The sequence below is a fragment of the Bufo gargarizans genome, chromosome 9, assembly GCF_014858855.1.
Source record: "Bufo gargarizans isolate SCDJY-AF-19 chromosome 9, ASM1485885v1, whole genome shotgun sequence".
Classification (NCBI taxonomy): Eukaryota; Metazoa; Chordata; class Amphibia; order Anura; family Bufonidae; genus Bufo; species Bufo gargarizans.
Genome location: NC_058088.1, coordinates 184,163,161 through 184,178,108, shown reverse-complemented (window position 1 = coordinate 184,178,108; position 14,948 = coordinate 184,163,161). Strand labels below are relative to the sequence as shown.

At 45.4% G+C, this 14,948-nt stretch overlaps 2 protein-coding genes across 7 annotated transcripts in view; one reads left to right on the top strand and one right to left on the bottom strand.

Annotated features, from left to right (window-relative positions):
* ANGPTL2 (angiopoietin like 2) overlaps nt 1–12,724 on the bottom strand; it is a 31,564-nt gene extending 18,840 nt beyond the window's left edge. The window contains exon 1 of the mRNA XM_044268336.1: nt 12,338–12,724. The gene's annotated coding sequence lies outside the window, so the exon portion shown is untranslated. The remainder of the gene's footprint in view (nt 1–12,337) is intronic.
* Nucleotides 1–14,948, top strand: part of RALGPS1 (Ral GEF with PH domain and SH3 binding motif 1) — a 337,921-nt gene that overhangs the window by 172,939 nt on the left and 150,034 nt on the right. The gene's annotated exons all lie outside the window — the stretch shown is intronic.

Sequence of the window (14,948 nt, the reverse complement as noted above, 5' to 3'; positions counted from 1 at the left end):
TTCTGTCATTTGCGGGATAAAATCCGTATGTCCATATTTTTTGCGAACCTATAGAAAATAAATAAAGGAAACCCAGTCATCTATGATCCTGAATTATAGAACTGAGTTTGAATGAAATCTAGAATATGAGGACACTGGGGGTCGTATTAGATGCCGGTCTTAATACCCCTTTAGCTGGCGGTGAATGTGCCGAATGGGCGTATCCACTGCCTGTCTAAATGTACGCCAGTTCCCCTTTTTGTAGACCTGGCGTGAGCGGGGAATAGTCTGATTGCGGCACTATTAAGCTTTGCTCTGCAATCTGCGCCAGATATACGTCAGAAATTGAAAAATCAGCAGCAATTTACAGTGCAATACAGTTCTGTCAGTGCATATTGTAAAACTGAGGTTCAAAACAAAATCTGCATGCTAGACATGTTGATTTCGTCTAGGATTTATTGCGATTTTGCTGTAAAATCTGTGTGTGGACTGAGCCTATAGTCCACACCTAGTTTAACCCACTACTACTTTTGGCTTCCGATTCCTGAGATAGCCACCCGACCCTCCAGCATGTGGTTCCCATTCTTCACACTTAGTAATATTTACTAATAGTTTTGCTATTGCAATTAATTCCTTCATTTTGTGGCTTTTAAATAGCAAAATGTGTCAGCCCCCCTCTGTTCTGTTGGTTTAGTTAATGGAAAGCCGTGTCGTGTGCGTGTGACAAACGCACCATTTAGAGAAACCACAGGTCGCCACCACGTGCTCATGAACAGAGACTTTATAATCTTAACCATCACAGCTTTAGGTGGTGGAAGGAGCCATTCATAATCTAGAGAAATCGAGGTGACGTGAAGCCACACATTGTACGTTCAGGGCTTCAGAGAGTTTTACTTGCCCACTGAATAGGTCTTTTCTTTTGGAAGTGAATGTTAAAGGACTGGTACCACTTATTTTCTGAAAATACTAGCGTCCTAGACCTCTTCCTGCTGAGTATAATGCACAGTCTCCCATTTCGGGGAAGCTCTCCATTCTAGAGTTTTTGCAGTTCAAAAATCATAGTTTTGTCTGAATTTGAGCTGTTATGTCACATGGTTGTTTATGGGGAAACAGCGCAACTAGTGGTCAGGAGGGGTACTACAATTGGTCAGAGTATTTTTTATTTTTTGTAAAATTGCCAGGCATAGACAGTAGCCAGGGCCAGGGAAATTGTATATAAATGATCACGCTGTGGGGAGATCTGTACAGTATGAGAAATTCTCATCGAATTCGGCAATAAAGCGCCCGACTGCGTTTATTTATTGGTGTCAGCGTGGTGCTACTTTACTGAGCTCTGCGTGAAATAACATCGGCACAAAGCAGCCATTCATCCCAATAGTAGAGAAGGAACGTCTTCTTATTTTTGGAACAATCTTTGCTACAATGAAATCTTTACAATCTGGCCCCGGGTTGTAGGGTTGCTAACCTCGTCATAGTAAATTATTCTGCTGCAATTGATTGATTATTTTGTCATCTTCGTTAAGAGGTCCCACAGTTAAATGCCGACCCCCAACCCAATGTGCACAGCTGCAGTAAGGTATTGCTGCAGGCACAAATGGTGAACGCATTGACGTCTGGTGGAGTTTCTTGGCCGCGCGGGTGTCGTCAGCTTTGGTTTACGAGCCCTCTGGCAGCGGAATGGTTTCCATTCACCAGCCTTGACCAGCCACTTACTGTAAATTTCAAACATAGGACGGGAAAAGGAATAACTCCGAGCTCGCTGTGGGCTTGTGGTCGTCTAGCAAATCTCTCCTGGAGTTTTCTGTGTAACTTCATTGCAAAACATACTGCATCCAACTGTTGGTAGACGAGCAAGCGGAGGAAACCTCGTTAAACCCGATCTAGTTATTTTTCTCCTTAGTTTGAAAGGGGCCCATTTGTTAAATAGCTGGTTAAGTGCGTCTGTTCCTCGTGTGGTTAAAATTAGGAGAACAGTCGGTGCCGAAAACTGTAGACCCTTGCTTCTTTTATATTAGCATTTTACACTATGTACATTGTGTGGTATGGTGCTAGAAAACCGGGACAGAGCTCCCCCCCCCCCCTATTTTTCCAATTTTCAATCACAAAATATCATTATCAATGCGTGACGTGTTCCGGTGTGCGTCCCCTCAAGGTGCATTGTGCGCAGAGATATGAGAGAGGCTTACTGGGCATGATGGTACTTGCAGTTCCCCAGTGGATACGCCAAATCAAATTGTCATCTTTCCGTGGCCTTTCACAGTACTACTAAAGCGGTTTTTAGGTTGTTGTTCATACTGATCTTCCTGGTTCATGAGCAACAGATGGAAAACCACCCCTGAACCGATTTCTCTAACCCTCGACAGAGGAAGCCCTTCACACTGCAGCCATGGGAACCTTTCAAATGCATGGCCATACATAGATAAGGGTGGTCCTGGAGAGGGCCGTAATAGGTCTTAAGGACCGGCTATGTCCTTGTGAAACAACCCCTTTAATTGGAGAAAATGGGGAATGTTAATTTGTAGTTCTTCATCTGTATTACTGAAGTACAGGTCAGCAGTATATTTGGAAATCTAAGTGATGACCCCCTTATGGGCCCTGCATGGATAGACCTGGCTGAATAGAGGAGGCAGCTGCTTTCAGGATGCGGGTCAGGGATGATCAGCTGATTGCCCTGAGTCCCGCTTCCGGCACCCTGCAGGGGGAATGGAGTATTACATGGCGATCATTCTGGTGGGAGACACCCCTCTTTGTTGTCCCTATGCCCTAACGGGTCAAACAAGCAGGCGTCATCTTAGAGAACCCCTTTAAGGGGTTACATATGGAAACCAGACGTAGGTTTCTGCTTTTCGTGAGGACGTTCTCCATCACAATTACATAGTGATATTTTTTTATTTTTTTTTATGGGGAAAGGAAGACATAAACAAGATTGGGAGTAGACTGCCATATGGAAAGAATTTACGGTAGGATATTTAGTCATATCAGCTTAACCATACCGCTCCCCTCTCCGGATCCCTTTTTTTGGTCAGAGTTTGGTAATTTGGTAAAGTGCTGAGCACACTTTGGCCGTATAGGAGAGACGCGGCACATAGATTAGGCATTAGTGGGAAGGTTCCAAGTCTCCATTCACAAGGTGATAGAAAAGGTTCTTAGAGTAGCGGTGATGTTTTGGAGCACAATATGGCAGTGGCAGAGAGATGCTGTCACTCTTGGACCAGGCGGCTGACGCTTACGTTTTTTGATCTTGGGCTGAAGGGAGATTTACAGCAATTAGGCGATTGCAGTGCCAGCCGTAGCTTAGCACTATAGCATCCATTGCCTAGAAGTCTCTGCAGGGACTTCATACCCGAAAGCAACAGAGGGCTCTTAATATCCTCTGGCCGGCAGCCACCAGTGACGCGGTGATTAATGACCTTAAGATCTATAAGACTTTTAATACTCTCCCGGCTAGTGACATAACCCATCGCTGGGTGTGAGTTATAGGTTTCTGTGCCCAAAATCGTTTCTGTAAGGAGAACATAGAATGTACAGGAAAGCAGAGCCAGAAGTGATCGCATATTTCCATTATATTAAATGTATATCCGTTATACTGTACCACAGGAATACATATGTGGTTATTATATGCGGCGTATATAGCAGCAGCATGTGCTGCAGGGAATGCATGAATGTTCACCTAAAGGCCTCATGCACACAACCGTATTTTGTATATGTGGCAGATCCGCATATTTTTTTTTTTTTTCAGATTGCACAGGGACCCATTCATTTCTATGGGTCTAAAACATGGATGGCATCTGTGTGTCGATTCCAAAAATGATAAAACCTATCCTATTCATGTCCGTATTGCAGACAAGAATAGTAATTTGCAGATTGCACCTAGAAGGTGTCCGCATTTTGCAGACCACAAAACAGGCCTAAAATGGATCTTCTGTGGAGTTAAAAGATAAAATTCTGCCACCACTAGAGGGAGCTCAGGAGATTGCTGTGTTACTGAGTGCAATTTGTAAACTGTATGCGACACACTCAGAAGCTCCCTCTAGTGTTGGTAGAAATTTAGCAGTGACCATGCAGGGGAGTTGGAGCTCTGGAATAGAAAAACGGCTCCAGCGCCTGTAAAGATATTGTAAGAGAATATTCAGCATCTGATTTTAAAGGGATTATCTCACGATTAATGTAAAAAATGAAACTCAGACATCATAGAAAGAGGTTGCCATGTACTAACAAAGCTAGAACAAGCCCTGTACCTCACATGGATCCAGAGATCTCCCCATTCATTGTTCTAATTGCTCTGCTACATTTATTTCAAGCTGGCAGCTCAGGGGGTGTGTCTCTTCTTAGTGGGCGTGTCCTGTCTGCTGCAGCTAGTGGCTGTTGAAGGATAGAACAGAGCATGTGCTTCCATCAGCAGGACAAAGAAATTCTGAAGAGCAAACAGCAGGTGGCGCTATACAGATACATTTTGGTGAATAACTCAATAGCTATAATACATTTAAATTAAAAAAAATTTGCCCCATACTCCACATTAGAAATCTGGGGAGGATCCCAATGAGGATTATCCCCCGTGTCAGTCAGTGAGGCTGATCTGTGCCTTTCCCACCCTGAATATCGGGCATCCTGCTGTTCATTATTCTGCGCTGTTTTTATTTCCCAGGTATATGCACATTATGTCTAATACTCTCTTCTCTTGCATTGGATGCAGAATATCAGCGGATTTATAGGTTTGGAACTCATAGCAAATCTGTGCAAGTAGGTCGGTTGGTAAGAAATATGGGACCGACTAAATAGAGCGCGACTGCGGTCTTTGTAGGCCATGGAGACACATAGGTCTGCCTAGGAGCTGTATGCACTAAGTGGATCATTTATTAAGACCTGTGTTTTAACCCCTGCACTGGCGGTGGATCCGCTGAAGTTATGGAGAGGTGCCGGACTCTTCATAACTTTGGCGCATTCAACGCCAGTCAAAATCTACGCCAGCGTCCCTGATGGCATAGATTTAGAACATTTTGTATACCTAAAACAGGCGTAGAAAATGATAAATGAGACGGGCATGGCGGCCCACTCCTCACCCCCTTCTTAGACCAGGCGTGAGCGGGCAAAAGTTGTAGATAACCTTTGAGCCACAACCTGCGACAGAAAACTGGCGTATGTCGCTTCATAAACGACCCCCTAAATCATTTTTAATCAAGAGCTGCGAAGTAGCTGCAGTTTTATTTGCTAGATACCCCGGCTCTGTTCACACTGGGGTCAAGGCTGCAGTTTCTAACGGATCAGTTTTTAACATATTCTGGCCGCCTAGTGCAGCGATCAGCCTTCGGCACTCCAGCTGCTGTGATACTACAACTCCCAACATGCCCACTTGTATACTGTTGTTGCAAGTAATTGGGAATGGTAGCGAGTGCCGGAGTTGCTGATCCCTGGTGGACTCCACCCAGGTCCTCTGTCATCGTTGCGGCTTTGTTGTGTACATGTTGCTTCCTCACTTCCGAGACGCTCTAGTGAACATGGACTGAGGGTTTCTTTCCAAAGAAAACTTGTGTAAAGCTGCGTCGTCTTTCCGGTTGCAGCTAGCGATGGTCTGAATTGGGATTTCTGGCCTCCTTCATACAAACAACATCACATAGAACAACCGCCGCGCTCCGCAATATTTCCTAAGACGTTCTGTCCAATTCATAGAAAAGGTCAAGCACTTTCCAGCAGTAGACGGATGTCTTAGTAAAGTTTACACCAGTGAGAGGACGATGATGGAATACTGGAGCAAATACTTTCTCATCTGTCCAGATGTATTCAGGTATCGCTAATTACCGCGTCCCAACTTCCCAGACTTCCGATTGTTATATGCGCCATCTCTCAATTCCGTATTCCTGCATAGAAATGTGTATGGCGGCCCTTTTAAAGGGAACCCATCGCCAGAAAATTCAGTTATACCAGGTACAACGCCTTGTAGGGTTACCTCTGCTGAATGATACCTTTCACTTAGCGACCTGCTGCTTCCTTCTGGAGAAAAAAGTATGCAGGTGGGCAGTAAAGTGCACTGAGGGCGGACCCAAGCCAAGTGCACCCTTGCTCCTCCTGTTTCTTCGGCCAGACCTTCTCCTTGATTGACAAGGTACGATTCCTGCTTCACCTCGCCTGGTTGTGTCAGTTAAGAAGGAGAAAGAGGAGAAAGGAGGAGCAAGGGTGCACAGAAAGGCTTGGGCCCACCCTCGATGCACTTAACTGCTCATTTGCATGCAGGTTAATAGTAATTTTTTCCCCAGAATGTAGCGACGGATTGCTGAGTAAAAATGTATCTTTACTTTTAGCTGAGCTAGCCCTACAAGGCCTTATGCCTGAGTTTTTTGGTGACACACTCCCTTTAAGAGCTGTAATGGCTTCCATATTGCTGCGTTGTCTTATTGGAACTCCGTCAGTGTGGTGTATGTCAGTATAGCTTTTTTCAGCAGTGTAGAAAAGTGCACTTGGCATAGTTTGCAACAAAACAAACATATCATGGGAACCTGTAGGGTGACATATATGTAGCTCTGTGCCTCTAAAGTGGCATTCATTTGGAGGTATACGTGGTGTGAATTGACCCTTAGGCTTGCATGTACATGGCTGTATTATGGGTGCATGTCGTACGAATTCCGTGGCCATGCTGTACGTTTCATATGCTTCTGATTTCCAGGGACGTATGGAGGTTTGTTTTCCCCATAGATTTATGTGGCATCCATGAAAAATACAATGGTGTCATGGTCCATCACAGGCTGCATTATGAAGGTATTCTCTGCTACGATAATTGGATCTAGAGGAGAATATGGCATCTCACATGTGCACCATAGAGCAGTACATAAAGCACTATGTGAGCTGGGTTATGTTGGCACATTACAGCTTGTGAGGTTGGGTTGTTGAGATTCTCACAGAAGATGGCACTTTTGGAAAGTTGGCCAAGTGCTTGCAGTGAAGTGAGCATTGTAGTGCGCTCGTCTACCTGGCATCATTTCCACTGTATGCTGAGTGACTCATGGGTTTGTGGTAAATCTGAGTCATATACGCGGTCCCGTACTGGAGGCGGCTATGTGGTATACAGCGCAGTAAGAAGACGTCGACCATATACCTCTAAGCACAATTTCTCATTGCGGTTCTAGCCTTGAATGAATTGCAGTGCTATAAACTACTGAACAGCAAGGTTTGTAATGGTCTTTGTTCTCGGCCATTGTCTAAGGATCCTCAAAGGTGCAGAGTCAATGATGGATGAAGAAGTATTACATAAGGATCAGCGGGGGCTGCAGTTGTTGTATAATTATGATTGAGAACCTGTAAAATGCAGAGTGTGGAAGTGCTGGAGGTACATTAATGTAGATGCCTTGTCTCCAAAAGATCATGTGGTCCATGGTGGTTACCTCTATTGTAGTGCCTGTTGCTAGAGCATGTGGTCCAGGGTGGTCACCTCTGCTGCTGTGCCCATAGCTAGAGCATGTGGTCCATGGTGGTCACCTCTGCTGCTGTGCCCATAGCTAGAGCATGTGGTCCAGGGTGGTCACCTCTATTGTAGTGCCTGTTGCTAGAGCATGTGGTCTATGGTGGTCCCCTCTATTGTAGTGCCTGTTGCTAGAGCATGTGGTCTATGGTGGTCCCCTCTATTGTAGTGCCTGTTGCTAGAGCATGTGGTCTATGGTGGTCACCTCTATTGTAGTGCCGGTTGCTAGAGCATGTGGTCCAGGGTGGTCACCTCTATTGCAGTGCCTGTTGCTAGAGCATGTGGTCTATGGTGGTCCCCTGTATTGTAGTGCCTGTGGCTAGAGCATGTGGTCCAGGGTGGTCGCCTCTATTGCAGTGCCTGTTGCTAGAGCATGTGGTCCAGGGTGGTCACCTCTATTGTAGTGGTGGTTGCTAGAGCATGTGGTCCAGGGTGGTCACCTCTATTGCAGTGCCTGTTACTAGAGCATGTGGTCACCTCTATTGCAGTGCCTGTTGCTAGAGCATCTATGGTGGTCACCTATATTGTAGTGCCTGTTGCTAGAGCATGTGGTCACCTCTATTGCAGTGCCTGTTGCTAGAGCATCCATGGTGGTCACCTCTATTGTAGTGCCTGTTGCTAGAGCATCCATGGTGGTCACCTCTATTGCTGTGCCTATTGCTAGAACATGTGGTCCATAGTGGAACCCAATGGACCTCATTATACGTGAATGAGGTCCATAGGCCTGGCTGGTGTCTGTCATGTAACAGATCCAGCACCTCACAGTGGTTTTCGTTCATAACTGGAGCCACATTGTAGATGTGAACTGAGCCTTAACAGGATTTTCCAATAAATGACTTTGTAGGATCAGGCTCTGCCATGAGATCAGTGATCGCTGCTGCAGCAAGTCTGATTGATATTATTTCTGTCGACCCCTTTAGGGCACCATCTTATCTTTACTAATATGCATTTACAGTGACTGATTTGGCGGCCTCCACTCTCAGTGAATTGCCTTCTGGTAACTTACGAGCAAGGAGGGTGTCCCTGATAAATCTATGACAAGCCCTCCAATAGTCTAAAATAAAAATAAAATCATGTCATACTCGGCTCTTTCCCCAGCACTGTTCTCCACCGCCTGGTCCTGCTTATTTACCAACTGCAGCCGAGACTTGCCAGTATACTTGCACATGACTGCTGCAGCCAATCATTATCCTTATTGTTTTACATCTGAGGACAGTGATTGGCTGCAGCAGTCATGTGCTCACTGCAGTTGGTAAATAAATAGTGGCAGGAGGATGGGACCAGTACAAGAAAGAGGTGAGTATTTTATTTTATTTTTTATTTGAGGCTGTTGGAGGGCTTATCCAAGATTTTTAATTATCTGGGACAATCCCTTTAAATGAGTGTTGTTTAAAGGTAGAGAAATATAGCTGCTTTCTTCCAAAAAACAGTGCCACACGTGGTCCATGGGGTGTATCGGATATGGCAGCTAAGCTCCATTGAAGTGAATGGTGTTGCAATAGCAGGAAACAACCTGTGGACAGAGGTGGCACTGTTTTTGGAAAAAAGGAAAATATATATTTGTACAATATAGGAAATTAAGTAAAAAAAATGAATAAAAATGAGGTTCCTCAGGGGGTTAATACCTTTTAATGTCTAACTGAAAAGATGATGACAAAATGGCCAGCTTCTGGGGCTACTGATGCGTCTTCACATATTTATACACTAAAGTGCATAGCAGTAATGAGGTAGATGAGACAAGTGATGTGAAGCAGATGGATAGGAGTAGAGGAGGAAACAAACAGCTGTAGCAGTGAATTGTTCTAGCAATTATAGATGAGGAGTGGGAACATCAGCGCTGGAGGAAAGGAGTCATGATTTTCGAATCCCGTGCAACCCCTTTAAGCCTCTAAGTCAGTAATGGCTAACCTCCGGCACTCCAGCTGCGGTGAAACTACGACTCCCAGCATGCTCCGTACTCTTCTGTGGAGTTCTGAGAACAGCCAAACAAGTGTACATTATGGGAGTCGTAGTTTTGCCACAGCTGGAGTGCCGGAGGTTAGCAATCACAGATCTAAGGGGTTTTCAATGGAGAGGGTCATTCCGCTCTCCATAGACCCCCAGTTCTCTGTATATCTATCTGCATTGAGGGTTCTCAACCAAGATTAAAGGGGTTATCCAATAGTACGAATAACCCCCACAATGCCCAGGCCCCTTCTATAGACGATACTTACCCAGTCCCCGGCACCCGCATCCCTCCACCCACCGCTGCATCTCCCTGGTCACTGTCGTGGCCTGCTATTGGCTGCTCGGATGTTTTCATCCGCGCGACGGGGAGATGCAGCAGCAGCGATCCAGAGGGGGGGGGGGGGTGCCAGGGAGCAGGTAAGCATAGTCTATAGGAGGGGCTCGGGCATTGTGGGGGGTATTTGTACTATTGGATAAACCTTTGAGGGCTCGTTCACACGTTTTTTTGCGGTCTACAAATCGCGGATCCGCAAAACACGGATGGCGCACGTGTGCCTTCCGCAATTTGCGTAACGGAACAGGAGGCCTATTATAGAAATACCTATTCGTGTCCGCAAAAAACGGACAATTAGGACAATTGTTTCCGAGCCATGGAACGGAGCGACGGATGCGGACCCACTGAAATGAATGGTTCCGTATGCGGAACGCAGAAAACGGTCCGTATACGGAACGCAAAATACGTTTGTGTGAACGAGCCCTAAGTCAGATGGTAGGAGTGCCCCTAATGGGAAGAAAGGTGCAACGGAGGACGAAACGTGTCACCCCCTAATATTAAAAAATAAGTAATCTATATGTTGCAGTTATGAGATTTTTAAGGTAACTAATATTTAGGAACACGATGTTGCGCCCAATATTAGCCTTTCCTAGGATTCGTATGCGCTATTCATGAATAATACTTCATTTCACGGTACGCTGCAGTGCAGATAATGCGCTCCTCTGTGCAGGCGTATATATACTGTATATGTATAGTAGAGGGACGCGGTATTTTCATTTCACATGACTGCCTGTGGCTCTACAGAGCTGAAGCTTTGCTGCTATGAACTTTTCACTCTGTGAGGAGTTGCGGTGGGGGTTGGGATCGGAGGGGGGCTTCCTATGGTTTATTCAGCTGCCCGGCTCTCCAGGAGCGACCATCCCAGTGCCTTCTATTTCAACCTTTTCCTTAGATTGCAAGCTCCGCCGACTAGTGCGGAGGATGCTATATTTATAACCTCGGCTTGTGGTGTATTCAGATAAGCCTCCGGCGCAGCAATGTGGGATCACTTACAATCAGCTCCGCGCCCTCCACAACCCAACCTGAAATACTCTATTGCACAAAACTTATACTTTTTAAATTGAAAATCTAATAAGGAAACTTTTTAGAAATGAAGTGTCACTTGGTAGCCCGGCTCCTGGAAACCTGTGAGCTCCTGTGTTCAGACGGTGGCACGGGTGAGTGGCTTCTCTGTATCGCCCGTCTCCCATACCATGCTAAGTAGTGGTGCCCGCCGCCCATAGCATAATGCAGGAGGGGATCAGATGTCCTGGGGCAGCTGCCTGGAGCCCTTATCTCTCCCATCTAAATGAGCTACAATGAACACTCTGTAAGCCTTTATCTCAACAGAGTTAAACTTTTCTCTGCTCGTTCACTGATCCCTGGATTGTAGACCGGAGGATTGAGTGTCAGACAAATGACAGATGACCAGAAACAAGATCCATCTTTTAAATCCCCTTTTTCCGGAACCCCTACCGTCCGAGACACCAAAGGTCACGTCCAGATAGGGGCCCCGGACACTGAGGAAATTGTAAGCTGCCCAGTTCAAGAGCTCAGCTGAAAGAATAGAGCGCTTTTTAATGGTCTTTATGGACTGGGAACCAGTAAAGTGCAGGTGTTTATGAGGAAGCACCACTGGGGAGCTGCATTGTAAAGACTGCGCGTCTGTGCAGTGGCGCTTACAATCTAGTGACAGGCAAGCAGTGAGGGTGCAATGACCAGCACCAGTGATTACCTCTACTCTGCAAATTCTACAGCGCCCATGCATTGAGATTAGCACATGTTTAGAGGATCCTGCCCAGACTGCAAGCTCTTGGGGCAAGCATCGTCTAGTTTTTCCTTCTCTGCATCAGCCAGAAGCATTACTACTGATATACCGCTAATATTACAGTAGAACAGACCCAGGATATGAAAGATGCCGCTATGTATGAGATGGTTAACCCCCCCCCTCCATTGTCAAACAGACATTGCACAAATGCCATAATCCATGTGAAATATTCTCCGGCAAGAATGCCATGAATGTGACTACTTGTCCTCTGTCCTGATACACTCTGTCGACCCACGGCATGGATTTCCCAGTAGATAGCCCATTATTAACCCCATCAGGTACGCGGACTATTATACATCCTGTCATATTAGAACAGCGTGACCTCCGACGACTCTTTACATTGCCCTATAGTCATTATAATAAAGGGGGGGGGGGGGAGGGGTAAAACACCGGACCTTATTAGAAACCCCTCTCAGCAACACGAAGTGCTGCTTCCTGCTCCTGCGGTGCTGGCAGCATCCTGTGCCGCCTATAGCATGATTACCTATGGACCGACAGGAGGCTGGAAAGAAAGACTCTTTAAAGGGAGGTGAAAAATCTGGCGGCTCGCCAATCGTTGGGTTTAACCCTTTACATGCCAAAAATCTTTCTCTCCCCCTGCAACAGTTTGTATACAATTTATATATATATATATTTCCTGCAGCCTGGTAACTTGTTTTATCTAAAATGTGCTAAAAGGATAAAAAAAAAAAATGAAACAAATGATGCAGATGTGAATCTATCCCTTGTTTGGGGGAAGCACTACTCGTGCTTTATGATGATTCACCCATCCTAAATTTACCTGCAGTCCTATGTAAAAGTATACCTTTACAATGCATACCTGTCCAGGATCACGGATATCCCTTGATGTTCGCTTCTTCTAGTAAACTCTGCTGTCCCAAAGATTCTCCAGTAAAAAAAAAAATATATAAATATTTTAAAAAATCTGTCTTTTTTTTTTTTCTTCTTCTTCTTTGCAGTACTGTTGTTGTGCAGTCTGTTTTATTGTCCTAGCATGTCCTTGCTGTTCAGCAGGGCAGGACGTTACCTGCTGCCTTGGAACAGGCTATCCCGAATCTCATCCCTGGATCCAGAGCCCATCTTTTTCCTCTCTGCCTCTCAGTTTCTTCCTGACAGCCTTATTTGAACCTGAGCTCCTCGGCTCCTTTGTGGTGAAATTACATGATGTGGAAAGAGTAAGAGAGAAAGAGGGAGAGAGAAAAAAAAAAAAAAAAAAAAGTTGTACCCAGCATGTAAAAAGCAGCAAGGTCTATGGTTGGACAGTAGTTTTCCTCCACTCCCCCAAAAGTGAGAGATACGCCAGCAGGAGACACAAGCACTCAGCCCCCCCCAACCCTTCTGACCACAAACATGGGAGGGCGGCCGAATCACAACCTTAAAATGGTGATGTCATGGTTCTCTTAGTGAAAACTAATTTGGCATGCCGGAGCTCCACCTCCCTCCTCCCTGGCAGCCTTTGCCTGCAGCACAATTGTCGACCTGCGGGGTGAAAAATACAGAAGCAGCGGACTCCTCTGACCGAGAGGATAGACATGGATGGACCAGAGGTGTCAGGGATGCCAGGAACACTGACCGATTGTAAAGGCGTCCTATGTCACAATGTCCAAGAAATCCACATCCAAAGACGAGATGCACTGCCTGTTAGTCGTAGTGACAAGGTCTATAACATACCTAATAGTAAGGAAATAAATGGACCATTCACTTTATTTTTTTATTTATTTTTTCCTGTTGTTTTGCTCTGATGGGAACGTCTTGCTGATATTACTGGTAACCTGCCCAGAGGAGCAGTCACGGACGCACAACTTTATATGTAAATGAATTATGTTCCCTTAAAGGGGTTGTTCAGAATAAGAAAAACATTGCTTCTTCCAAAAACAGCACCGCACCTGTCCATGGGATGTGTCTGGTATTGCGGCACAGCTCCACTGAAATTTTTCGGACTGATTAAGGTTGAGAGTCGCGAAGCTCGATTCAGTCACTAACCACAACTTATGAGCAGGTGTGACGCTGTCTCTAGAGGAAAGCAGCCATGTTTAGATGATTCTGAGCAACCCTTTTAAAGGGCATCTGTCAGCAGTTTTGTCCCCATGACACTGGCAGACCTGTTACTTGTGCGCTTGGCAGCTGAAGGCATCTGTGTCGGTCTCATGTTCATATGTGCCCGCATTGCTGAGAAAAATGATGTTATATATATATATATATATATATATATGCAAATAAGCCTCTAGGAGCAACGGGGGCGTTACCATTACACCTAGAGGCTGAGGTCTCTCTGCATCTGCCATGACCTCTGAACTTTATTAGACAGGGCCAGACAGTGGATACATTGCAGAGTGCAGTGCAGGGGGTGCGGCAGTTGCAGAGAGAGCAGAGCCTCTAGGTGTAATGGTAACGCCCCCGTTGCTCCTAGAGACTCATTTGCATATATATATATATAACATCATTTTTCCCAGCAATGCGGGCACATATAAACATGGGACCAACACAGATGCCTTCAGCTGTCAAGCGCACATGGAACAGGTCAGCCAGTGTCATAGGTACAAAACTGCTGACAGATGCCCTTTAAGAGCTATGTAATAGAGGTTATTAGAGCAGCCATTGGCTTATAGCTTTACCTTCTGAAAGTTTTTAAGGATTAGAAAACATGGCTGCTTTCTTCCAAAAACAGCACCTCACCTGTCCTTGGATTGTGCCTGGTATTGTATATTTATGGGACTGAGCTGCAATCCCACTCACAACATATGCACAGGTGTGATGCTGTTTTGGGAAGAAAGCAGCCATGTTTTGTAGTCCTGGACAACCCCTTTGAAGCCTGATGAGCTTTTACTTGTGCTGCACTTGGGCTCATTCATAGGTTATTTGCAGGTGACTGGTGGATTTTCCAGGAAGCAGGTTTTTTAAGCAAGTGACTCACATTTGCCCCTGGTTTGGGGGTATATTATATGGAATTAGTAAAATGGAGGCTTGCAGTTAGGCCTCATTCATATGACTGTATGTGTTTTGTGGTCCGCAAACTGCTGATCCACAATACACAGATAGCGGCCATGTACATGCCGCTATTTTCTTTTTCATTTCTATAGAAATGTCTTATCCTTGTCCACAAAACATACATACATACATACATACATACATAGCACATGTTCTACTTTTTTGGATGGCTGACGACACGGACGTACGGATGTAGACAGCACGTGGTGTGCTGTCCGCATTTTTTTTACCCATTGAATTGAATGGGTCCGTATCTGATTCTCAAAAAATGCGGATCGGATGCAGACCAAGAGTACGGTTGTGTGCATGAGCCAGAGTCTACTCCATGGTATGGATATGGTGTGAGTGTTACTACTGACCGCAGCATCAGTACCTACCTAGAGGTACAGCCTTGAAGAGTAAAAAAAAAGGAACATGAGAAGAAATAATGACCTCGGGGCTTT